Source organism: Oncorhynchus gorbuscha, linkage group LG07 (assembly GCF_021184085.1).
Source record: "Oncorhynchus gorbuscha isolate QuinsamMale2020 ecotype Even-year linkage group LG07, OgorEven_v1.0, whole genome shotgun sequence".
NCBI lineage: Eukaryota > Metazoa > Chordata > Actinopteri > Salmoniformes > Salmonidae > Oncorhynchus > Oncorhynchus gorbuscha.
The window spans coordinates 20973477-20999487 of record NC_060179.1 but is presented as its reverse complement, the minus strand read 5'-3'; the positions used below and the strand labels follow the sequence as shown (position 1 = coordinate 20999487).

Below are 26011 nucleotides of genomic sequence, written 5' to 3'. Positions count from 1 at the left end.
CAATCACGGCAAAAACACGACAGGACAGGGCGAAACGCAATCACAGCATGGTGAATACAAACAAGGAACCGACAGGACAGGAACGGATCACAAAGGAATAAATAGGGACTCTAATCAGGGAAAGGATCGGGAACAGGTGGGAAGACTAAATGATGATTAGGGAATAGGAACAGCAGAGAGCGAGAGAGTGAGAGAGGGAGGGGGAGAGAGAAGGATAGAACCAAACAAGACCAGCAGAGGGAAACGAATAGCATGGGGAGCACAGGGACAAGACATGACAATGAATGACAAACATGACACAGTCACAGAGTGGAGGGGGCAGTACTGGACCACTGCCTGAGGGAAGAGTTTGAGATAACTGAAAGGATAGTTTGGGAGGATCAATAGTGGTGGTATCGCTGAGTTGAGACTAGCAAGGGGAAACATTATGCAAAGTTAATTAGACCTCACTAGCCTCCTCCCTCACTTCTCTCCTTTCACCCCCTCATTCTGTTTTTTATTCTGTTCACCCTCTCCTCTCAAAGTCCCAGGTCACCATTGAGACCATGCCAACGTGGAGGCTGTGTGTAATTGGTCTAGCGTCACATGGGGCGCCACACTGAAACGGCGCTGGCAGCGCGGCACAAGGAGCCCTAATTGGTGTCAGCTGAGGTTGCACGACTGAAACAGTGTTTAGCTTTGTTGCCTCTGCCTCTCTCTCTACCTTCTCTCCCTTTCTGTCTACCTCCCTTTTTTCCCTCTCTCTCTCTCGCTACCTCCTCTCTCTCTGTCACTCACTCACCAGGTGGGTGGTCTGAGTCGTTGGCTGTGGAATGTTTTCTCACCTTTTGTCTCTCTCAAAGCACACAGTCCCACTTCGCTCCCTGCTTTTATAATGACTAGGACCATGTTTACAGTCTCTTAGCTCTCTCTCTGCTGTGTTCTGCTCCAATCGGTTCCTGGCTGAGTAGAACTAGTTCTCCATAGGTGTATACTCCTGGCTGACTGCAATATAGGACTGTTGGGTCTCTTGGCCATGTAGAGGGGGTGATTTACACCACCTTGGGGGAGACAATCCTCCCAATCTCTCCTCCAAACCTCCCTGCCTCTCCTGGACCAGTGTCAGCCACTAAAGATTGCCTCCCAGCCCAACCTCATTTGAATTCCTCTCAAAGGTTTCTCTCTTTTCCCTGGGTAGCTACGAAGTGGCCAGTTAATAGCCCCACTTCTTTCTCTCTCTAAGTATCCTCATTGATTGTTGTGGATTGAATGAAGGAGAGTTAATTGAACACTAAATAGTACTAGAACTACAAAAGTCAAAGAAAAAACAACAGTAGTATGGCCACGATGTGATCTGTACAAACTTTTTTGCTTAGTTTTCAGTTGGTGTCTCAGCAGTTCCATCGCTTGCGGTAAAGCTAAGGCCAGAGGAGATTGTTGCCGATATTAAGCCCGCAGTGAGATCATGGAGACAGTTTTGCCATCAGCACTTTCCAACTCTCCTGAAGGAAAAATAAATGATTATACTCATAATCTGCCAACGCATTGCTTTTAAGTATACAGCACACCAATATGTATTTTTCACTATGATAATCCTGATGGTTGTCCAATAAAGTCTGATATTTTAGCTGGGAAGAAGGGATAGATGAGTGGCAGCCATTTTGTCCTGTATTGATGCGCATTTCTCTTGATTTTCTTCCAATTCTCAGGACATTTACTAGTGCCCTGGGGGCACCGGGAGAGAAAAATATTTAATTAAGTGGGAGTTGTTTTTCTCAAAATGATATCTAGACGTTGCAGGTAGCCTTGGAGCAGCCATTTGTGCTGGGTTTTGTATTATTTATTGAAGATGCATCGTTCTTCTCCGGTTCCAGCCCCCGAGCTTATGTTTTTCTCTCTTTACTGGCTGTGCCCAGAAAGCAGACACATTTTTCACCCCGGTAATTTGCAGAGAAAATATCAACTTTTGACCTGTTGTCTGGCGGTAAAAAGAATAGTGCTTTATCATAGCATTATCATAAATAGGCTTTTACTGCAACTGCTGTTTATCGGTTTATGCTGCTTGTTCTATTCAGACATATAGGCATTATTTCCCTCATTGGCATAATAATACAACATTTCAACATTTCAGTTGCTATTTCTTAGTCTGGATTTTCTTCTGGGGGGCTCAATTAGTTCCTATACTTTTAGCCTGGTTTAGCCAGACTGAATGCAACACTCACCGCATTGAGTTCAGTCTGGTTTAGCCAGACTTTAATGTATTGTACCTTCACAGGAGGATCTCTTGGTTAGAACTATAATGGGTAAGAACAATGGGAGGCATCTGTCCCAGAGGCACAGTCACCTGGTATACCTGGTGGAGGGAGGGAGGGAGGGATAAATCACTGCGGTGACAGCTTCTTAAAGTAATAGCTGGCCTTTAAGGAGGCCCTAAATCTGTGACTTAATGTTCTCCTCAGCTCCTCCTCTTCTCCCACTCTCCCACCTAGCTGCCCTCCTCTTCTCTCTTCTTCCTATTCATCATACTCATCCTCTACTCTCTTCACTCCTCTTCTTTTCCCTCCCTCCATCTCTGCCCTGCCTTTGGTTCTGTGCGGGGTTCGTAATTAGCCCTCTTATTTCTCGCCTGCCTCTTCACAGTAATTAATATTTTATTACATAGATTTTATCGTTAAATAGCGCTGCGCCAAGAGGGTTCGGGCGGCTCCGGAGAAAGTCAGAAGGGAACTTATTGATGCTGTGGAAGCTCTTCTTGTCTGTAATGAGCTATACAGTTCAAAGAGCAGAGGCGACTAGCATATTCACGGGGACCTGCCCCAATATTCTCAAGCAGTTTATGACCGATCTACTCTCCAATGGATGTGGACTAAGCCAGGGGGAAATGTAATTATTGAATATTGAATAGGCCCAACTATTTATAATGCAGCCTCCAGTTTGGAGAGCACTCAACTCAACAAACTGTGTTATTTCCAAGACAAACTTTGTTTCGGGGCTTTACACAGGTGTGGGCCGTCGGGAATTATGATTGTGGCAAGTGGAGTCAGGACTCCACGGTTCTTGGTTCTTGTTTGTAAGTATTTTCTTCTAGAGATTCTGCTCAGGTGAAAGCAGATGGTTACTTCCTGGAAAGGTCAGAAATCAGCTGAATTTGTTGTACATTGTCTTTGCACCTCACTCCCCTTTCAGTTCCACTTGACTGTGCATGAGTAACACTCAAGATAAACAGCCTTGAAGTTAGGTCAGCTTAACGTTATGCTCCATTTAAAAGTGACGAAAACAGCAGATGCTGTGCTCTATGCTAGAGCCACCCGGTACAAGCTGCACAAATATTCCATTATGTTATATTATAAAACATCATGGTTAGTTATAAGGGTTGACAAAATGAGATGAGTTATGATTGTTGATTTGCTTTTAATTATGATTTGTGGGCTGATGGCTTCAGATATTCTGATTAGCCATACCATTTGATTAAATTATATATTTTTTCACATGAACCTTTTTGGGTTGCATTACCATCTCAATTAACTAAAGGATTATTTTGAGCTAATTACAGCAATTATAGTTCTAATGTTGGAGTGTCACAAAGAGGACGGGGATCAAATCAGCAATATTCAAACTCCTATTCAATGTTCATACTCATATTCAATGTTCATACTCATATTCAATGTTCATACTCATATTCAATGTGCATACTCATGGTCAATGTTCATACTCATGTTCAATGTTCATACTCATGTTCAATGTTCATACTCATGTTCAATGTTCATACTCATGGTCAATGTTCATACTCATGTTCAATGTTCATACTCATGTTCAATGTTCATACTCATGTTCAATGTCCATCTTCAATGTTCATAGTCATGTTCAATGTTCATACTCATATTCAATGTGCATACTCATGGTCAATGTTCATACTCATGGTCAATGTTCATACTCATGTTCAATGTTCATACTCATGTTCAATGTTCATACTCATGTTCAATGTTCATACTCATGTTCAATGTTCATACTCATGTTCAATGTTCATACTCATGTTCAATGTCCATCTTCAATGTTCATAGTCATGTTCAATGTTCATACTCATATTCAATGTTCATATTCAATGTTCATACTCATATTCAATGTGCATACTCATGGTCAATGTTCATACTCATGTTCAATGTTCATACTCATGGTCAATGTTCATACTCATGTTCAATGTTCATACTCATGTTCAATGTTCATACTCATGTTCAATGTTCATACTCATGTTCAATGTTCATACTCATGTTCAATGTTCATACTCATGTTCAATGTCCATCTTCAATGTTCATAGTCATGTTCAATGTTCATACTCATATTCAATGTTCATATTCAATGTTCATATTCAATGTTCAAACTCATATCCAATGTTCATACTCATATTCAATGTTCATACTCATGTTCAATGTTCATACTCATGTTCAATGTTCATACTCATGTTCAATGTTCATACTCATATTCAATGTTCATAGTCATGTTCAATGTTCATACTCATATTCAATGTTCATATTCAATGTTCATATTCAATGTTCAAACTCATATCCAATGTTCATACTCATGTTCAATGTTCATACTCATATTCAATGTTCATACTCATATTCAATGGTCATACTCATATTCAATGGTCATACTCATATTCAATGTTCATACTCATGGTCAATGTTCATACTCATGTTCAATGTTCATACTCATATTCAATGTTCATATTCAATGTTCATATTCAATGTTCAAACTCATATCCAATGTTCACAGTCATATTCAATGTTCATACTCATGTTCAATGTTCATATTCAATGTTGATACTCATATTCAATGTTCATAGTCATATTCAATGTTCATACTAATGTTCAATGTTCATACTCATATTCAATGTTCATACTCATGTTCAATGGTCATACTCATATTCAATGTTCATACTCATATTCAATGTTCATACTCATGGTCAATGTTCATACTCATATTCAATGTTCATACTCATATTCAATGTTCATATTCAATGTTCATATTCAATGTTCATATTCAATGTTCAAACTCATATCCAATGTTCATACTCATATTCAATGTTCATACTCATATTCAATGTTCATACTCATGTTCAATGTTCATACTCATATTCAATGTTCATACTCATATTCAATGTTCATACTCATATTCAATGTGCATACTCATGGTCAATGTTCATACTCATTTTCAATGTTCATACTCATATTCAATGTTCATACTCATATTCAATGTTCATATTCAATGTTCATATTCAATGTTCATATTCCATTTTCAAACTCATATTCAATGTTCATACTCATGGTCAATGTGCATACTCATGGTCAATGTTCATACTCATTTTCAATGTTCATACTCATATTCAATGTTCAAACTCATATTCAATGTTCATATTCAATGTTCATATTCATGTTCAATGTTCATACTCATATTCAATGTTCATAGTCAATGTTCATAGTCAATGTTCATATTCATTCAATGTTCATACTCAATGTTCATACTCAATGTTCATATTCATTCAATGTTCAAACTCATATTCAATGTTCATATTCAATGTTCAAACTCATATTCCGTGTTCATACTCATGTTCAATGTTCATACTCATATTCAATGTTCATACTCATATTCAATGTTCATACTCATATTCAATGTTCATACTCACGTTCAATGTCCATACTCATGTTCATACTCATATTCAGTGTTCATACTCATGTTGATACTCATATTCAATGTTCAAACTCATATTCAGTGTTCCAACTCATATTCAGTGTTCATATTCAGTGTTCATACTCATATTCAATGTTCATATTCAATGTTCAAACTCATATTCCGTGTTCATACTCATATTCAATGTTCATACTCATTTTCTGTTAACTTATTATGGAAGGTAGTATCTGCTCTTGAATTATCAGAGTACCGATTGTATATCTGTGCACACACCTTAACCTCATTACCAGTGACGCTGGTCCATTTGCCTCAATGCAATGCAAACTCCTCTCTCCGTCTCTACTCTGTCTACAACCAGACTTTGATAAAGTAGAAGTGAGTGAGAAGAGTGTTTTGACCTTTTAGGTGTTTGAATTATTTAAAGGACAAATAGTGGAGGCCAGGGTACTTTCAAGCTCATTTGTCTTGGTGCTGCTCTTTAGGAGGGAGAAAAGAGAGGCTGAATCGCTCCTTCTTATTTAGCTGCTTCTGTTCTGCTGTATTGCGCTCCACTGTGTTCGTGGACTAACACAGACACATTGGACTAATAGAGACCCACCTGGCTCCCTCCCTGCCTGCCTGGGCCTACTTGTCATTTCACCTCCATGTTCATTTGTTCCTTCCCTCCCTCCCTGCCAATATCCCAATCTATTGCATTGGAAAAAGGCTTTGGACTTGGGCTTACTTGATCCGTCACCCGCATACTGAAAAAGTACTTTGTCTCCCACCCAATCCTTATCCAGTTCCTATTAATATTGCCTATTGCCTCTGCCGCTTCCCACGGCTTTCTACCCTGCTCTAATTTCTCACCAGAAAGCCTGGTTCAGGGTTGGATCATGGATGTTGATCTCTCTTCTTATAATAAACTTAATTCCAGGCCTGACACGGAATAGGGGGCTGGTGCGCTAGTAGGAACCTTTTTCATATCATTATTATTTGGTACACACTTACAGCTGCGCGCTCATCCCCAGCCAGTGTCAGGGGTTCAGTCGTCAAATATCCTGGCAGAGAGCAAGCCGGGAACGCTTGCACAGTTCCCCCTTTTATTTTATGCCATTTAAATCCCTCCACATAGATGGGATATTGCCTGCCCGACTGCTATCGCTATAGCGCACTGTAAATGAGATGGCGGTCTATTTCTCTGGGTTGCTAGGCTGCAGGCTTTACTGAGTTAATTAAAGCTGGGCTGTGTTCGCTAAGTCAGAGAGAGAGGAAGAGGGAGAGACCCCCTTGCCAATACTAAAGCATGTCACCACCTCCGCCAACCCCAAGTGCGAGAGTCTCTCTCATCCCAATGCTAACAGATTTTTGCTTCTATTCAGTACAGTATATTATGGAAACCTATGGAGCATGTATTGTATAGAATACAAAAGCGCTCATTGCAAGGCTAAACACTACATGATCAAAAGTATGTGGACACCTACATGTCGAACATCTCATTCCAAAATCATGGGCATTAATATGGAGTTTGTCCCCCCCTTTGATGCTATAACAGTCTCCACTCTTCTGGGAAGGCTTTCCACTAGATGTTGGAACATTGCTGCAGGGACTTGCTTCCATTCAGCTACAAGAGCATTAGTGAGGTCGGGCACTGATGTGGGGCGATTAGGCCTGGCTCGCAGTCGGCGTTTCAATTCATCCCAAAGATGTTCGATGGGGTTGAGGTCATGGCTCTGTGCAGGCCAGTCAAATTCTTCCACACCAATCTCCACAAACTATTTCTGTATGGAACTTGCTTTGTGTACGGGGGGTACGAATCAGCCTGACTAACCGGTGTCTATGTAGCCTCGCTACTTTTCAAGCCTCGCTGCTGTATACAGACTGTCTTTTAACTGTTTTATTTCTTTACCTACCTATTGTTCACCTAATACCTTTTTTTGCACTATTGGTTAGAGCTTGTAAGTAAGCATTTCACTGTACCTGTTGTATTCGGCGCGCCTGACAAATAAACTTTGATTTGATTTGTCATACTGAAACAGGAACAGGCCCTCCCCAAACTGTTGCCAGAATGTTGGAAGCACAGAATTGTCTAGAATGTCATTGAATGCTGTAGTGTTAAGATTTCCCTTCACTGGAACTAAGGGGCCTAGCCCGAACCATGAAGAACAGCCCCAGACCATTATTCCTCCTCCACCAAACTTTACAGTTGGCAGTATGCATTCAGGCAGGTGGCGTTGTCCTGGTATCCGCCAAACCCAGATTTGTTCATCGGACTGCCAGATGGCATGATTCATCACTCCAGAGAATGCGTTTCCACTGCTCCAGAGTCCAATGGTGGCGAGGTTTACACCACTCAAGCTGACACACGTGGCATTGCTCATGGTGATCCCATTTCATGAAGCTCTCGACAAACAGTTATTGTGCTGACGTTGCTTCCAGAGACTGTTCAGAACTCAGTAGTGAGTGTTGCAACCGTGGACAGATGATTATGTATGTGCTACGTGCAACAGCGGTTCTACATACAACAGCGGTTCTGTTCTGTGAGCTTGTGTGGCCTACCACTTTGCGGCTGAGCCGTTGTTGCTCCTAGGTGTTTCCACTTCACAATAACAGCACTTACAGTTGACTGGGGGCAGCACAAGCAGGGCAGAAATTTGGCGAACTAACTTGTTGGAAATGTGGCATGCTATGGCGGTGCCACGTTGAAAGTCACTGAGGAGTCATGCTTTGTCGTTTTATTTTTAACATTTGCATATGTTTTCTAATAAAAGGGTAGACTGCAGGACTTGAGGTTGCTCGTGAAAGTGTTTTCAGTTGAGAAACACAAACTGCAGCTCATGTAAACTATGCCCTTTGAACTAGTGGAAATGGGATTGTGTCATCGTTAATTAACGTGTTCCGTATTTTTCTCAATCTGGTTTAGTTTGGCAATTTCATTAATACACAATAATGGATTAAAGATACAACCAAAGAAAATCGAAACCTAGCAGGCAGAGATTTCTTTGATCCTTTCAGGTTTGAAAAGATGTGGCCTTGACATACAGTATATAATGATGGGCCTGTAATCAAAAAAAGACACAAATGAAACTGTGGAGTTAACATTCAGGGAACTGCCAAAGTAATGGAATACACTTGAGTAATGAGGATTACACAGTATATTGCATGTGCTTCCAAACAGGTGTCGTGTCTTGTGGTTGCTGAGTTAATTAAGCCCTTATGATCGATTTATAAAAATTTTAGGCACACTATTATTTTGGCCATTATTTTGGCTACCGTGGCTATGGCGCACTGTACATGAGATGGCGGTGGATGACAATGCCCCTATCCACAGGGCAGGAGTGGTCACTGAATGGTTTGATGAGCATGAAAATGATGGAAACCATATGCCGTGGCCATCTCAGTCACCAGATCTCAACCCAATTGAACACTTATGGGAGATTCTGGAGAGGTGCCTGAGACAGCGTTTTCAACCACCATCAACAAAACACCACATTAGGGAATGTTTTGTGGAAGAATGGTGTCACATCTCTCCAATATATTTCCAGACACTTGTAGAATCCAAGGTGCCAAGGTGCATTGAAGCTGTTCTGGCTCATGGTGGCCCAATGCCCTATTAAGACACTTTATGTTGGCCTTTTCTTTATCTTGGCTTTACCTGTAAATTGACCTCTGCCGAGTCCGCAACAATCAAATCTTCTGTTCTTCAAGGGAAATGGGAAGGGAGCCTGTGCTGCGACTTCCACTCTTGGATGTTAACAAGGCAACACCACATACTATCCATTATATAGACCAGATACTCCGTTCTAACAATGAAAAATTGCTTCAAAAATGGAAGGCAGTTGGGAAGAGGCAAGATCAGGTGGGACCATTCGAGCCAATGAGGGCAGATACGCTAGTTACCACAGCCACAAAGTCATGGGCTATATCGTAAAAATTTATGAAAGCAAACATTTAGCTTTTTGATCATAATTTAGGGTTAGGCTTAAGGTTAGCAGTGTGGTTCGGTTTAAAATCAAATTTTAAGAAGATTAATTGTAGAAATAGTTGAGGATTACGACTTTGTGGCTGTGGTAACTAGTGACGACCAGGCACAACTCCGATAGGTTTTTTTTCTCAAAGTTGCCAGGCTGTCGTGTGTTCTACTTGTATCAGGACACTCGTAACAACCAAATCATTACGAAACTTCTAGTCGATCAAATAAGCCACACTAAGCAAATAAGACATACAAAAAATATATGAACCACACTCATTGACCTCCATACAAAAACTCCTTGCTTGGTGAGCGAAATAAACATAAAAACTCAACCTGCTGGAGAAGAGATTTCGGGCCCAGTTATCTTCCTCTCTGGCGACACTCCGTCTTAACTGCTCCTCCACATTTACTGGATTGGTTGAACAGTGCAGAAGAGAACCTCCCCCAACAGTATTATTCTTCTCATCAAGACCAGTATGTCAGGGATAATTTTCAGGCAATACTTTTACACCTGCTACGTTATGTTACCTGTGAAATGTATTCCTTATTTTACATAGATTCCAAGTGTTATTTTGATGGGGTTTTTTTTTGGGGGGGGTGGATTTTTTTTATTTAATTTTTTAACCTTTATTTAACCAGGCAAGTCAGTTAAGAACATATTCTTATTTTCAATGACGGCCTGGTAACAGTGGGTTAACTGCCTGTTCAGGGGCAGAACGACAGATTGTACCTTGTCAGCTCGGGGGTTTGAACTCGCAACCTTACGGTTACTAGTCCAACGCTCTAACCACTAGGCTACGCTGCCGCCCCTTACTGGGATGCACTTCAATGTTGTTGTTAAAATACGTACATTTAATTGATTGATCTTTTTCTCCCTTTCCTCGGTAGTAAGTACCAGGTGGTTGTGGAGGAAGAGCGCCCCCGGCGGGCACGGAGGGTGGCAGAGATCCTGCGCTGCTACCCGGTGCCCATCCACTTCCAGAACGCCACCGTGCTCAACTCACAGTATTACTTCACGGCCGAGCTGCCCATGGGCGACATCAAAACCCCCGTACCCTTCTGCATCGGAGACAACCGCACCTACAACGGCTACTGGAACGCCCCCCCTCCTCCCCCACAAGAGCTACAGCATCTACTACCAGGCTGTCAGCACAGCCAATGGGGTGAGTGCTTGGGGAGATGTTGGGGTGGGGATTGGCTGCTGGGATATGTCCCAGAGGCTGCTTATTGATTGGTTGGCTTGACATGTCAGTCATAGCTCGTTCACTCCCCACAACAAGGTTGGATGTGAAACTGATTCAATGTCTTTTAACTGATGCTTTTAACAGCTTTACAAAAGCCCATTTTGAATTCATTTGCACTTATTGTTAATATCTGATATTGAACCCCTTAACCTAAATAGTTCTCATTTTGAAAAGAAAATGGCCTCTTATTTAAAAGCACCAAGTAGAAATAGGATGTTCACATCAATGTGGCATTATGGAACCTACTACTGTAGGAGACAACATTGCCACCAAAAACCTACATAAAGTTCAACCCACCACTAAAGTTCCATCACTTCCCCATTCACAGCCACTGTGAAAACACCAGTCTGAAACAGACAACAGAGCAAACTGTACGAGTGCGGAAAATGAAGATCAATGAACAGGCACAACAAGACTCTCCTTCAAGGCCTATTTGATAACCAATCCTGCATCATAATGGTTAATAACCCAGTATTCCAACCAACCCGATTATACCCCCCCCCCCTCCTAACCGCTATAGTGCACTGTCTGTGGGGGAGTACAGGCCAGCACAGCCAGAGGCCAGACAACCCTTTTATCAATGACCTGCTGCTCAGATAGTAAAAAATTCAAGTACGGCCATTCACAAATGCATTAGACACTTTGGCCTAATTGGAAAAAATGTAACTATCCACCCTATCCCCTTTTAAATGCTAATAAATTAGTCCTAATGAAAAGCCCATCCTTTTTCCTCCTCTCCTCCGCTCTTACTCTCCTCCACTCTTACTCTCCTCCGCTCTCTTCCTCTCCTCCGCTCTCTTCCTCTCCTCTGCACTCTTCCTCTCCTCTGCTCTGTTCCTCTCCTCCGCTCTCTTCCTCTCCTCCGCTCTCTTCCTCTCCTCCGCTCTCTTCCTCTCCTCTGCACTCTTTCTCTCCTCTGCTCTCTTCCTCTCCTCCGCTCTCTTCCTCTCCTCCGCTCTCTTCCTCTCCTCTGCACTCTTCCTCTCCTCTGTTCTCTTCCTCTCCTCTGCACTCTTCCTCTCCTCCGCTCTCTTCCTCTGCTCTCTTCCTGTCCTCCACTTTCCTCCTCTCCTCCACTTTCCTCCTCTCCTCTGCTTTCCTCCTCTCCTCCGCTTTCCTCCTCTCCTCCGCTTTCCTCCTTTCCTCTGCTCTCAAACTCGGGCCATTAGATAATTCACTGCCTCTAATTGGAGAAAGACTATCCAGGGGGGGTTGGGTGGGTGGGTGAGACCAGGCTTGTCTCGTCTCGGTGCTCTGGTCTCACCTTCTGGTGGGGGGAGCAGGGATACACACTAACCCCCTAATGGAGGTCTGGGAGAGGAGTGGGATGTTACGCCGTCTGACTCCTACTATTGCTAATAGGGTGCTGTGGGGCAGTAGGGGAGCAGCTAGCGGTACAGCTCTGTGTGTGTCTCTGATAATACGCACACATTACAATTGAATCCTCTGTGTGTTTATATGAGTCTCTGATAATACACACACATTACAGTTGAATCCTCTGTGTGTTTATATGAGTCTCTGATAATACACACACATTACAGTTGAATCCTCTGTGTGTTTATATGAGTCTCTGATAATACACACACATTACAGTTGAATCCTCTGTGTGTTTATATGAGTCTCTGATAATACACACACATTACAGTTGAATCCTCTGTGTGTTTATATGAGTCTCTGATAATACACACACATTACAGTAGAATCCTCTGTGTGTTTATATGAGTCTCTGATAATACACACACATTACAGTTGAATCCTCTGTGTGTTTATATGAGTCTCTGATAATACACACACATTACAGTTGAATCCTCTGTGTGTTTATGTGAGTCTCTGATAATACACACACATTACAGTTGAATCCTCTGTGTGTTTATGTGAGTCTCTGATAATACACACACATTACAGTTGAATCCTCTGTGTGTTTATATGAGTCTCTGATAATACACACACATTACAGTTGAATCCTCTGTGTGTTTATATGAGTCTCTGATAATACACACACATTACAGTTGAATCCTCTGTGTGTTTATATGAGTCTCTGATAATACACACACATTACAGTAGAATCCTCTGTGTGTTTATATGAGTCTCTGATAATACACACACATTACAGTTGAATCCTCTGTGTGTTTATATGAGTCTCTGATAATACACACACATTACAGTTGAATCCTCTGTGTGTTTATGTGAGTCTCTGATAATACACACACATTACAGTTGAATCCTCTGTGTGTTTATGTGAGTCTCTGATAATACACACACATTACAGTTGAATCCTCTGTGTGTTTATGTGAGTCTCTGATAATACACACACATTACAGTAGAATCCTCTGTGTGTTTATGTGAGTCTCTGATAATACACACACATTACAGTTGAATCCTCTGTGTGTTTATGTGAGTCTCTGATAATACACACACATTACAGTAGAATCCTCTGTGTGTTTATATGAGTCTCTGATAATACACACACATTACAGTTGAATCCTCTGTGTGTTTATATGAGTCTCTGATAATACACACACATTACAGTAGAAGCCTCTGTGCTGACATTTTAAACAGGAGACAGTTTCCCAAACAATTGCTGGAGAGGCTAGAGAGTAGATCAGTAGGTCCTGGGTCTCTCTTCTGAGTAGAGAGAGAGGAGGGGAGGGAGGGAGAGAGACTGAAAACAACAATATTTCCCTTCCCCTCAGCCTTTTGGCCTCAGTTCAGATCAGAGAAAGGACGCCGGCCTCCATGAGGCAGACTTGCATATTGGAGGGAAAACGACATTTAATACTGAATTTAGCTGTAAGACCTAACTGAAAATGGAGATGTTCACATTTTGTTAGTTTAAGCCAGGTATTCTAATCCTAGATTCTAAGTGATCTGAATCATTCTAACTAAATTACAGCCAGCTATTCCATTTCCATGCTAGTATCTCATTAAGTGCTGGTGTCATTTGCCATATGGCAGGATCTGGCTCCAATGTCATCAAGCGGCCCTAGTAGACAAGTCTCTTCTTTTCGTCCCCTTGTTGCTCCAGAGCTTTCTCCACTCCCCACCTGAGTCCCACACTCACACCATCCTCCTGGTTGTTTTAATTATTCAGCACACTCCACAGTTTAATTTGTCGTCTCCTCAATAATGCAACAAGCCACACAAGAGCATTTTGCTGTCATAAAACACGGGGGGATTTAAGCATAAGCCCCAAGTCACTTTCCTCAACCGCTTGAATATTCATGCGTCGTTGCTTTTCTGTGTTTGTTGCTTCCACGTTTGTAAGACGAGCGAAAGCAAAACCGGGGTGGGTGAGCGTGTTTCAACAGTTATTAGGTTCCCACTCATAGCCATACTCTGTCCACCATCACAGGGTGATTTACAGTATAGCTAGCTCCACTATGGACATTTGAGGTGTGCACACCCACATCTAATGTATACTGTATGTGCATATGTTCCTGTGAATATCTCTGTGTACATACTGTATGTGCCCACTTGTATGTGAACACGTGTGTATGGAGCCTGAAGGTCGTGCTTGACTCTGGCTATAAACTGTAGAGAACACACAGGCATGGTGTAGTTGCAGACTAGTCTCTGACAGCTGGCTGCTAGATGCCAAGCGGAGGTGCTGATCCACAGCCTCTCTCTCTGTCTCTCTTTCTCTCTCCTTTGTTTTACACCCCAGTCTGTCTCAGCAGATTGGAACGAGCACAGCCTGACTGAGGCAGCAGGCCCTACACAGCCCTGACAGCTACATATGTTGCAATTTGTTGTGGCTGAGAACTGATGCCTTTTCCCATTTTTGTCCCTCTCTTTCTTTCTTTTTTTTTCTCCCCTCGCAGGAGACCAAAATCGATTGTGTACGAGTGGCCACTAAAGGTAGGACTGGCCCCGTTGCATGAAAGTAATCTACCCACCGTTGATTGAAATGTCTTTCCCCTCTATCACACACACACACACACACACACACACACACACACACACACACACACACACACACACACACACACACACACACACACACACACACACACACACACACACACACACACACACACACACACACACACACACACACACACACGCACACACACACACACACACACACACACACACCTGAACGTTGCCAAGGTTTATTTTGGTGCGACCACAGGACTATAATGCTGTTCGCAGCTTTTCTTCTTATCGGCTACTCATGCTTTTCAGAGACTAATGTTTGGTCACTCACCTTGCTTCCTCTCACTCAATTTGATAGTGTACTTGTGTAAAGTGTTGTTAGGTTCTAATTCTCAGAGTACAAACTCAACGGACACTATGAAAGCTCAAACAAAAGTTTATTCTTCTCAGAGGGTCAATACAGCTAGACAAATACAGCATTAGACAAAGACAGGGTTTCATCCGTGGTAGTGTACATACCCCACTCCTCCTTATCATTAGACAAAGACAGGGTTTCATCCGTGGTAGTGTACATACCCCACTCCTCCTTATCATTAGACAAAGACAGGGTTTCATCCGTGGTAGTGTACATACCCCACTCCTCCTTATCATTAGACAAAGACAGGGTTTCATCCGTGGTAGTGTACATACCCCACTCCTGCTTATCATTAGACAAAGACAGGGTTTCATCCATGGTAGTGTACATACCCCACTCCTCCTTATCATTAGACAAAGACAGGGTTTCATCCGGGGTAGTGTACATACCCCACTCCTGCTTATCATTAGAAAAAGACAGGGTTTCATCCATGGTAGTGTACATACCCCACTCCTCCTTATCATTAGACATTGCATCCTTATTTTGCTAGGCAGGGACCTAAGTGATATGTGCCTTAAACGGTTCCTCCCCTTGTCAGTACTGCACTCAGCCCCTCCCAAGCTTCCTTATGGCACCCCTGATGTCTCTATTATACCTAATGATTAATAATATAACTAATGATTTAATAATAGTTCAATCCAAACCTATCAGTGTTAAGTCATAAGCATTGGGCATTTTCCTATTAACAATGTCCTCTACGCAAAAGCTTAAGTCACATTAAGCACACAACAGTAGCAGATTAAGTTTGAAGTAATATTAATATATTAAGTAATAACTTAAGTCACTTTTTTATCTTAGACCTTGCAGTATTCAGTCAAATACATTTTTGTTTTCTAACAGAACCAAAAAATTCCCACCAAAATAAATGAAGTTACTATTCCACTCTAAGGACTGTAACCTGTCCATTAGTCAGTAGCACACCTACCAGGATGGTTGTTGACTATACCATGTCTAGTGCTAGTAGCCTCCAGGCCATAGGACTGAGCTTTGCTAGCCAAAAGGCATGTGCCCAAACATTCACAAACTGCCTCCCCATCATGGGAGATGTGTACCAATCATAGGAAAGGGGAAACATTTACACTACCTGTCAAAAGTTTTAGAACACCTACTCTTTCAAGGGGTTTTCTTTATTTGTACTATTTTCTACATTGTAGAATAATAGTGAAGACCTCAAAACTATGAAATAACACTGATGGAATCATGTAGTAACCAAGAAAAGTGTTAAACAAATAAAAAATAAATGTTATATTTCAGATTCTTCAAATAGCCTGTATACCTCCCTACCTATTTACAACACAACTGATTGGCTCAAATGCATTAAGAAGGAAATCAATTCCACAAATAAATGTTTAACAAGACACACCTGTCACATGAAGCTGGTTGAGAGAATGCCAAGAGTGTGCAAAGCTGTCATCAAGGCAAAGGATAGCTACTTTTGAAGAATCTCAAATAGTAAATATATTTAGATTTGTTTAACACTTTTTTTGGTTACTACATGATTCCATATGTGATATTTCATAGTTTTGATATCTTCACTATTCTACAAACTTTTGACCGGTAGTGTATATTGGCGGCAGATGGTCAGAGTTCTCATTGCCCCCCAATTTTCTGCCCCCCCCTTGAAACATTAGCATATTAGATTCCAGTGGTGCCACTTAGCAAGCCGCACCATCCATTCTCTACCACTAGCCAGGCGTTGGTGCGCCGCTGCTCTGCAATGTAATTGTGTACAGATGGTAGATAATCTATTTGCCTTACTCCATGCCATCTCTCTCTCACAGTGCCAAGACTGGGCTATAATGCTATATGCTAATGAGCGCTATCTCCTGTGTTGTTTCCAACACTTTGTAGCTGCGGACGCTAAACAAGTTTGAGTTTGAATCCCCCTTTTTCACATCATAGAAAGGACTGTTTTGAAACTTTTTTTTCCTCTTTTTTTCTTTGCTATCGTTTATGGCGTTTAATTTTTAATTTGTCACTTTAAGAGGAGCATCAGCTAATAGGTTCTCTGACTCTTGGGGTACCTGCCAGTCATAGTGGTGGCAGCCAATCGGATACCCCAAATTTTTTTTTGGTGCGGGACTAACTGCCCATACAGATGGCCATAAGCATGACAGTGAACTAAATATTGAGGCGATTAGCGGCTCATAGCTCCCTCAGGTTTGTATAAAATGCCTGTGTTAGTTCCCTCATGGTGTTCACAAGCACACAACACAAACAAGTCATCAACCAAGCTTCTGTGATGATTACTAATGTATAGAAACATAACCGTTACATAACAAATAGCAAGTTTGTGAACGATACAGTATGTCATTTTCTGTTCCTCCCTGTGAGAGGTCTCTCTCACTCTCTCTGAGTCTCTTGGCTTCAGCCCTGCCCTCTTCTTCTTCTCTCTCTTCCTGCATGTTGGCCTGGAACAACTTCTTCTTTTGCCTTAGCTGCCATAATCGTGACTCAGCTCACCACTCCCTACATTCGCATCGCCCCCGCGGCTGGCGACAACCAACTAACAGGTCAGACCGCCTCTACTACTGCCCAGCTCTCTCCTCTCCTGTGTGTGTGTGTGTGTGTGTGTGTGTGTGTGTGTGTGTGTGTGTGTGTGTGTGTGTGTGTGTGTGTGTGTGTGTGTGTGTGTGTGTGTGTGTGTGTGTGTGTGTGTGTGTGTGTGTGTGTGTGTGTGTGTGTGTGTGTGTGTGTGTGTGTGTGTGTGTCAGCATCCATTACTTTTGTGTTCGATTTATAGTGTCTTTTGTTTGTGCCTTATGACTTTTCATAGCCGCCATATCTGTTTGTGTTACATTGTGGAGCGCGTGTCTGTTTAAGTGTTAAAAAAACGGATGTGCAGTGACATGTGGTTTGGGAGACCGTCAATGGTTATCTAGGTTACCAGATATCTTGATTTCCACCATAGAGTTGACTTAATATTCATACCCGCCCTTCGTCAGTATTCATCGTATTCATATCCTACAGAGAGTGTTACAAGGAGTTTGGTACCTGGAACACCTGGTTGTGTTGCAAAAACATAGAATTACATTTTCATTCAAGGGTGATGTACGAGTTGAGCGAGGGGGGAAAAATATCAATATGGGCCTCGGGAAGCGAGCAATAAGCAGAGAAGCTGCACACTGGCACGACAAAGCCGTCCTGTTTAACCTGCTGTCAGAAAATTACATTTCAATATTTACCAGGCAGCTGCAGCATCAAAGGAAAGATGAAAACTTTCCGCCTTCTGTTTATACAAGAAGACCTACGATTCTCCCCAGTCACACAGTCAGACACTGTGAAATGCAAAATGGTTTCCTGTAAAATATTTAACCATTGGATGTTTTTGGCTTGTGAAGCGTCACAGGGAATGAACAGGACTTTTCAGGGGCAGAAATGGGTATATTCGGAGTACTGATTGAAAAGACAAATTGTTACAATATGCAACACCGTTTGACACTTTTCAGTTTCCACCAAAAGTTACGACACCAACAACTGCAGTTAACATGTATTAGGGTTGTCATGGTGCCAGAATCGCAAAACTATAATACCTGGTTTTCCTTGGTACAACACAAAGCAGACTGAACTTTAAAAACCTACTGTGTGTAAAATATTGTGTGCTATTGTTCTGGGTGACAATATAAGGCTGGTCGTTTCCAACACTAGGACGATACTGTTATCGTGACAACCCTATGGTATTTATAATGACTTACTAAAGCATGAGTCAGATACAGCTCATTTCAGTACAGGCTGGATGGACAGCAAAATCAACAACATTGGTTTTGTCTCTAGATAGCAGTGACCTGGCGGGGGTCGTTGACGATAATTTGTTTTATTTACAGTGTCCTGGGGACTTGTTGAGCTGAAAGCAGTGGAGGCCGCTGTGTGTTGTTAGCCAGCTGTTGCAATGTTTCAGGCACTGACGTTGACGTTCCCTCCTACACAGAGCTACCGAGACCACACTATCCCCCAAAGCACCTCGCTTAGTTTGAGTTTGCCATGAAACGGCCACGCTGAAAGCCCCAAAGCCCTGCTCCTTTCTTCAAAGCTGGAGATATCTGCCGTTTAGAGTTTTAAACTTAAAAAGAACCAGTGTTTTCTGCCTCTCTAGGCATTCAGTTTTCTAATGACCCATAAACAGATGTCAAGGAGAGAATTTAGAAAAGAAGTAGAAAAGTTTGGAGTGAAAGTTAATAGTTGAAAAGTCCAACACAGCTGGAGATGTTTTTACGTTTCCCGAACACAAACTGGAGATGGCAAGGGTGTCAATCTGACCTTGACTGTTCTGTCTTTACTTATTTAAAAACTCTGTTCTCATGTAAACTACTGTTTTCTATACTTTTGCACACACAAGGTCTACCTTAAAGTGAGTGTACAAAACATTAGGAACACCTACTCTTTTCATGACAGACTGACCAGATGAGTCCAAGTGAAAACTATGATCCCTTATTGATGTGACTTGTTAAATCGACTTCAATCAGTGTAGATGAAGAGGAGGAGACATGTTTACGTAAGGATTTTTAAGCCTTGAGACAATTGAGACATGTATTGTGTATGTGTACAATTCAGAGGGTGAATGGGCAAGACACAATATTGAATTGCCTTTGAACAGGGTATGGTAGTAGGTGCCAGGCACACCGGTTTGAGTGTATCAAGAGCTGATACGCTGCTTGGTTTTTCATGCTCAACAGTTTCCTGTGTGTATTGTAAATAAGGATGTGTTCTTAACTGACTTACCTAGTTAAATAAAGAATAAATGAATAAAAAACAAAAATGAAGAAACCACCACCCAAAGGACATCCAGCCATAAGACAAAACTGTGGGAAACATTGGAGTCAACATGGGCCAGCAACCCTGTGGAACACTTTCCACACCTTGTAGAGTCCATGCCCTGACAAATCGAGACTGTTTTGAGGGCAAAGGGGGGTTCAGCTCCATATTAGGAAGGTGTTCCTAATGTTTTGTCAGTGTATAACAGAGCCAGAAGTCCACCTTATTGCTTTCCTTGAAGGTTTTTCCCTCACCACCTAAATCCTTCAGTAGATTTCTAGTTATCCAGCTAAAAAGGCATCTTCGGTGTTATCTAGTGGTATTCACAGTATATGGAATAACGGATGAATTGGTAGCATACATTTGCCTTCTAAGAGACTGGCTGCCTGGTATGTGAATGCTCATGACTGTCTGTCCCCCTCTGGACTCAATATCTCATTCAAGGTGATGGTCAAGTCCACCTAGGTGTAGAACCCCGAGGGCGGCTAACCTTTGGCCTCCAGAGCACGTGTCAAACTCATACCACGAAGGGCCGAGTGTCTGGGTTGTCGCTCCTCCCTTGTACTTGATTGAGGAATTAAGGTCACTGATCAGTAAGGAACTCCCCTCCCCTGCTGGTCTTAATTGAAAGGCAAAACAAAAACCTGCAGACACTCGGCCCTCCGTGGAATGAGTTTGACACCCCCTTCTCAAGAGAGTGATCTGTATGTTACACAAACTCTCACAGACTGCTGAATGGTCACCTCCTCTCTCCTAGGCCCTCTGTCCTCCAGGCCCGCCCTCTCCTCTCTCTCCGAGGCCCTCTGTCCTCCAGGAACCGCCCTCTCCTCTCTCTCCCCTCACTTCACCCAGACTCACCCTTTGGAGTAAAACACAAATTCCCACTGCGGAATGAGCCCCCCGCTTGCCGGCCTCCCTATCCGTCACTGCGGTAACAACGATAGCCGCACGAGCTGCGAGTGATGGATGTTGTCACCCTTTGATTGAAAAAGTGGCGCTGGCAGGGAGGAATAGATTCGGGGGCCGGGGCGAATTGGAACGGCGTGTCCCGACTATTTTTCATCCCGAACTCATTTAGCGCAGGGAAATGGATATTTCATCGGGCCGCGGGTTGACGTTCCATCACATTATACAGTAAACAGGAGAGCAGGAGGCTCCTTCTATCTTTCTGTCTCCCTCCATCTCTTTCTCTCCCCCTCACTCTCCTCTCTCTAGCTCTCTCTCTCCCTCTCTCTTCTCTCTCTTTCTGTCTCTCCGTGGTTCTTCTCCTCCTCTCACTCCCTCTCTTAGAGGAGGGATAGGCCCCAGTACTAGTGTTACACAGTGGCTCTGCTGCGAGAGGCCTGGTTATCTGATTGGAGCAGATATTAAATGCCCTGGCCATCGGTGTGATCACCCGTCACTTCCTACTTTGGGAATACATTTCTTCCTAGGAAGTAGTCCCCCTCTCCCTTTTCTTGTCTGTTCACCACCACTCACCGTACCACAGTAGACGACTCCGATTTGAATATCCAAAGGCAAGAGAGGCAAAGTGCATATTGTGTCGCCCAAAGACAATAGGTGTGTAAAAAGGCACAGTTAATGAGTTCATCAGGCAGGAGCTGAGCGAGGGCAAATGACTGCTTCATTTAGGAATGGAAGTGGGGGAGGATGGAGGGATGGAGGGAAATAAGGTAGTGCATAAGCAAGTCATCCCAGGAGGGAGGCTGGAGGACAGATAGGGAGTGCACGGTCGAAGTGTAGAGCAGCTGTGGAAGCCTGAGAGAAGATGCAGCCACATACAGGCCCTGCAATAGGAGAGCTGTGTAAATGTCACTGTCGTCACTCTAAAAACACTTTCTACGTTACATGACAATACATTTAACATGGAAAGAGCCCAGCTCAGCATGTTATGAAGTCTAATACAGTAAAGTGTCAGTAGTGAACACATTTTCTGGAAAAAGGGTTGTTGCTGGAGTATTCCAACACCTAACCGCATAGTTAGACCAGAGTTGGACCACCCAGTAGACTTGAAGACAGTGTTGTCATAATGAAGTATAACAACAATGTATGAATTCAAATTGTTCTCGTTTCAAGCCGTTCCCTGTAGTCTAACATAGCAACGCTCCTCTGGCAACGGGTGTGGTCTTATGTTCTTGATGAGAATAAAGTGTATGGTAAATGATATGACACCCATGATGATAATGATGACATGGATCCAAAATGGCCAGCTGGTGACCGTTGTTGCCCAATACTCTTTGACCACCAGGGACTGCGACCAGGAAGCCTGACGCGGTGGAGCCGGAGAAGCAGACAGATCACACGGTAAAGATCGCTGGAGTCATCGCCGGTGTCTTGCTCTTCGTCATCATCTTCCTCGGTGTGGTGCTGGTCATGAAGAAAAGGTAAGAGACTATCAAGGTCCACTCAATAAATACATTGACTGTATGGAATGACCGTTTGAAGGTTTCCATTCCCTCATAGCTGGCCCCTGGGATCTAGCATTAAAGGGATAGCTCAGTGAGGCCCTTTATCTACTTCCCCAGTCAGATTAACTTGTGGATACCATTTTTATGTCTCTACGTACAGTTTGAAGTGTTAGCTCAATGGCTAACCAGCGTTAGTGCAATGACTGGAAATCTATGGAAACAGCTAGCATAACACAAGTTCATCTGACTCTGGGGAAGTAGATAAAAGGCAAAATCCTGAAGTATCCCTTTAAGCTGTGGCTTTGGCGGAGTTGTGTGCTTAGTGTAATTACATGATAGCCCAAATCAAATGAATTCCCTCTGATTGTCCTTTCACCTTCAAAACCCTCTGCATCGTCAACGTCAAGGCTAAATAATTGATTTGATGACACTGATAAGCGCCATTAAACTGTTTATGGCACTGGTATATGGTGTGCATTGAAATATTCATATTCCCCCCTACCCCCTCCATGCCGATACCGCCCTCCACTCAAACAAATGTCACTGTATTAATGACCCCGGCAATGGGAATAGGAAATTATTTGGAGCTTGTCTTGTGACGGGAAAAACTAGCAAAGATAAAAGGGAATAATTTATGAAAGCGCTTCATTATTATTATTTTTTTTCAAAGAGCCAGAGATGCCTGCGGCTGTGTTGCTGCAGGCTAGTTTACATTAGCCCTCGTCCAATGCCAAAGGGAGAGAGGGAGTGTCTATGCTACACAGCATCCCCAGGAACTAGCGCCGAGCAAATAGCCAAACTGCCTCCACACACACACACACACACACACACACACACACACACACACACACACACACACACACACACACACACACACACACACACCACAGGAGGTTGGTGGCACCTTAATTGGGGAGGACAGGCTTGTGGTATTGGCTGGAGCGGAATAAGTGGAATGGTATCAAATACATCAAACACATGGTTTCTATGGCGTCCATGTGTTTGATGCCATTCCATTTGCGCCATTCCAGCCATTATTATGAGCCGCCCTCCCCTCAGCAGCCTCCACTGAAACACACACATAGCACGATGGGGAATTTAAGCAGATTTCTCTGGGGGTATGTGCTGGTGAATGCCAGTGATGCTAGACTATCTCCACCCTGCACTCAATATCTAGAGGATAGATCATGGATACATACTGTGTGGTTGTCAGTACAGCTATTGTTCTCTGTTTCAATCCAATGACTATTCACTGAATTCATGATGACCTCAGGAATGTTTTACTAGCCTGAAATCTTTTTTATTTAAACGATTCTAATCGTGAATCAGGGACCAAACCAGACGAGCAATTTTTTGTTGTATTTTAGAGTCACCAGTGGTGGGAAAAGTACCCAATTATCATAATTGAGTAAAAGTAAAGATACCTTAATAGAAAAGGACTCAAGTAAAACTGAAAGTCCCCCAGTAAAATACTACTTGAGTAAAAGTGTAAAGGTATTTGGTTTTAAATATACTGAAATATCAAAAGTAACTGTAATTGCTAGAATATAGTTAAGTATCAAAACTAAAAAGCAAATCAGACTGCACAATTTTATTTGACTGTTTTTAGTTAAGGATAGCCAGGGGCACCCTTCAACGCTGACAATAATTTACGAACAAAGCATTTTTGTTTCGTGAGTCCGCCAGATTAGTGTGTGAATTGGACCGTTTTCCTGCCCTGCTAAGCATTCAAAATGTATCGAGGACTTTTTGGTGTCAGGGAAAATGTATTGAGTAGAAAGTACATTTAATTTTATTTAGCAATGTAATAGAGAATAAGTAAAGGAACAGATACCAAAAAACGACTTAAGTAGGACTTTAAAGTATTTTTTCTTAAGTATTTTACACCACTGAGGGTCACATAGTGTATGTGTAAGAAAAAGTTGAGGCTTGTTTCTAATAAGTGTCAATATTGTGTGTTATTGCATACACACGCGATCATTACTCCCCAATGTTTTGGATGAGTGCAATTTCCGGGATTGTCAAACGGTATATGTGTAAAAAATAGTAGTCATACAATTGTGAAAATAATTAGTCAATGCTGTTGTAAAAACATTTTATTCCAGCCAGAGTTACAGCTTAACTTGCTTTCTAACACGGCTCCATTGAGCTTCCTCTGTCCTCTTCCTGCACTCTCTCACTCTTTAATAACACTATCCTCTCCTCTCAATGACAGCCCATCACCTTCACTAAGACACGACGCTACCCACAATTCTCTCCTGCAGAACCTGCACACCTGACCTAGCCTGCCAATCAGCAGGTCCCACCTATCCCCTCTACACCCCACGCATGAGTTGTCGTCCCCAGCAACCACCTAGCAACCACCTAGCCTCAGTCGTACCGTAAATCGTCACTGTATGCCGCCATATCGTGTTTTTTTGTTTCATTTCTATATATTTTTCTCCAGTACATTAATATTTTTACTTTTTCTTTCCTTTCCTTCCATTCCATTTCCCCTCCGCTCCCCACCACTGCTTTTATCCTACCACCACCCCACTCGGCAGAAGAACCTATCACTCCTACACTTATTACCTGTAAGTAACCCACTTTGTGACTGAAAACGCTTAGTGCCATGCTTTCTCTATCTGCGACCACCGCCTTGATCTACCATGCATGAAACCTCTTGGTGACCTTCCTTCCTCTCCTTTCAAACTGACAGCCAAGGTTTGAGCTGTCTAACACTGGCTTAGCAGCTAACGCTTAGCAGCTAAAGTCTATTCTACACCTCAAGGTCCAATTGCAAAGTGCTATTGCAAACATGTTTACAAGAGGGGATAACAGATAGAAGATAATTAATCTAAATCAATTGGAGAACTGACGCTCAAATGTGACAAAATGCTCTGTTTTTAAATTGTGACGACACTCCAACCAATGCTTTAGTTTGAAAAGGGACCTGGATCAGTCGCTACTATTCTAAACCAGTTCGAAAACCCATAGACACTATATTCCTAAATACACATAGAAAAAAATAGACATCTCAGTTTTCCCCTTGCATTGTGCTTTCTAGAGTATATTGTGCTTTATTGACTAAGAGGGAAACTGTCTTCTCTGTAACCCAAGTAGCATTGCTCCATTGGAATGTCCAACTAACCCAGCCCGACCCATTTCAGAATAGCTGTGCGAGCATGAGACAACGAGAGGGGGTCGGTTTTGTGTCCGATGCCTCTCGGCCTAACCCTGTCCCAGGATCCACCTAAACCCGCCAACTCCCATGATTCTCTGTCCATTCTCATTTCAGCACATCTTTTAAATGTTTTGTTCATTTTCCTCCATGTTTTAGATCAGTGGTTTGTGCATGGCTCTGTTGACAGTATGTGAAATTCTCATCAGTATCCCGGTGCAATAGTGCTAAAAGTCTAATGTGATGGTGACGATAGCTCCGAGTTTGATTCTATGTACTCTGTGTGTAGCAAATGAGTAAAGAAGTATGGAAGCCAGCGTCGTGTATTAGAGCTATGGATTATTTAACATGTACCAATATACAGTACCAGTCAAAAGTTTGGACACACCTACTCATTCCAGGGTTTTTCTTTATTTTGACTAATTTCTACATTGTAGAATAGTGGAGACATCAAAACTATGAAATAACACACATGGAATCATGTAGTAACCAAAAAATTGTTAAACATATTTTGTATTTGAGATTCTTCAAAGCCAC

The 26011-nt window shown here is 42.4% G+C and overlaps 1 pseudogene; it reads left to right on the top strand.

Annotated features, from left to right (window-relative positions):
- Window positions 1-26011, top strand: part of LOC124039616 — a 306037-nt pseudogene that overhangs the window by 198304 nt on the left and 81722 nt on the right.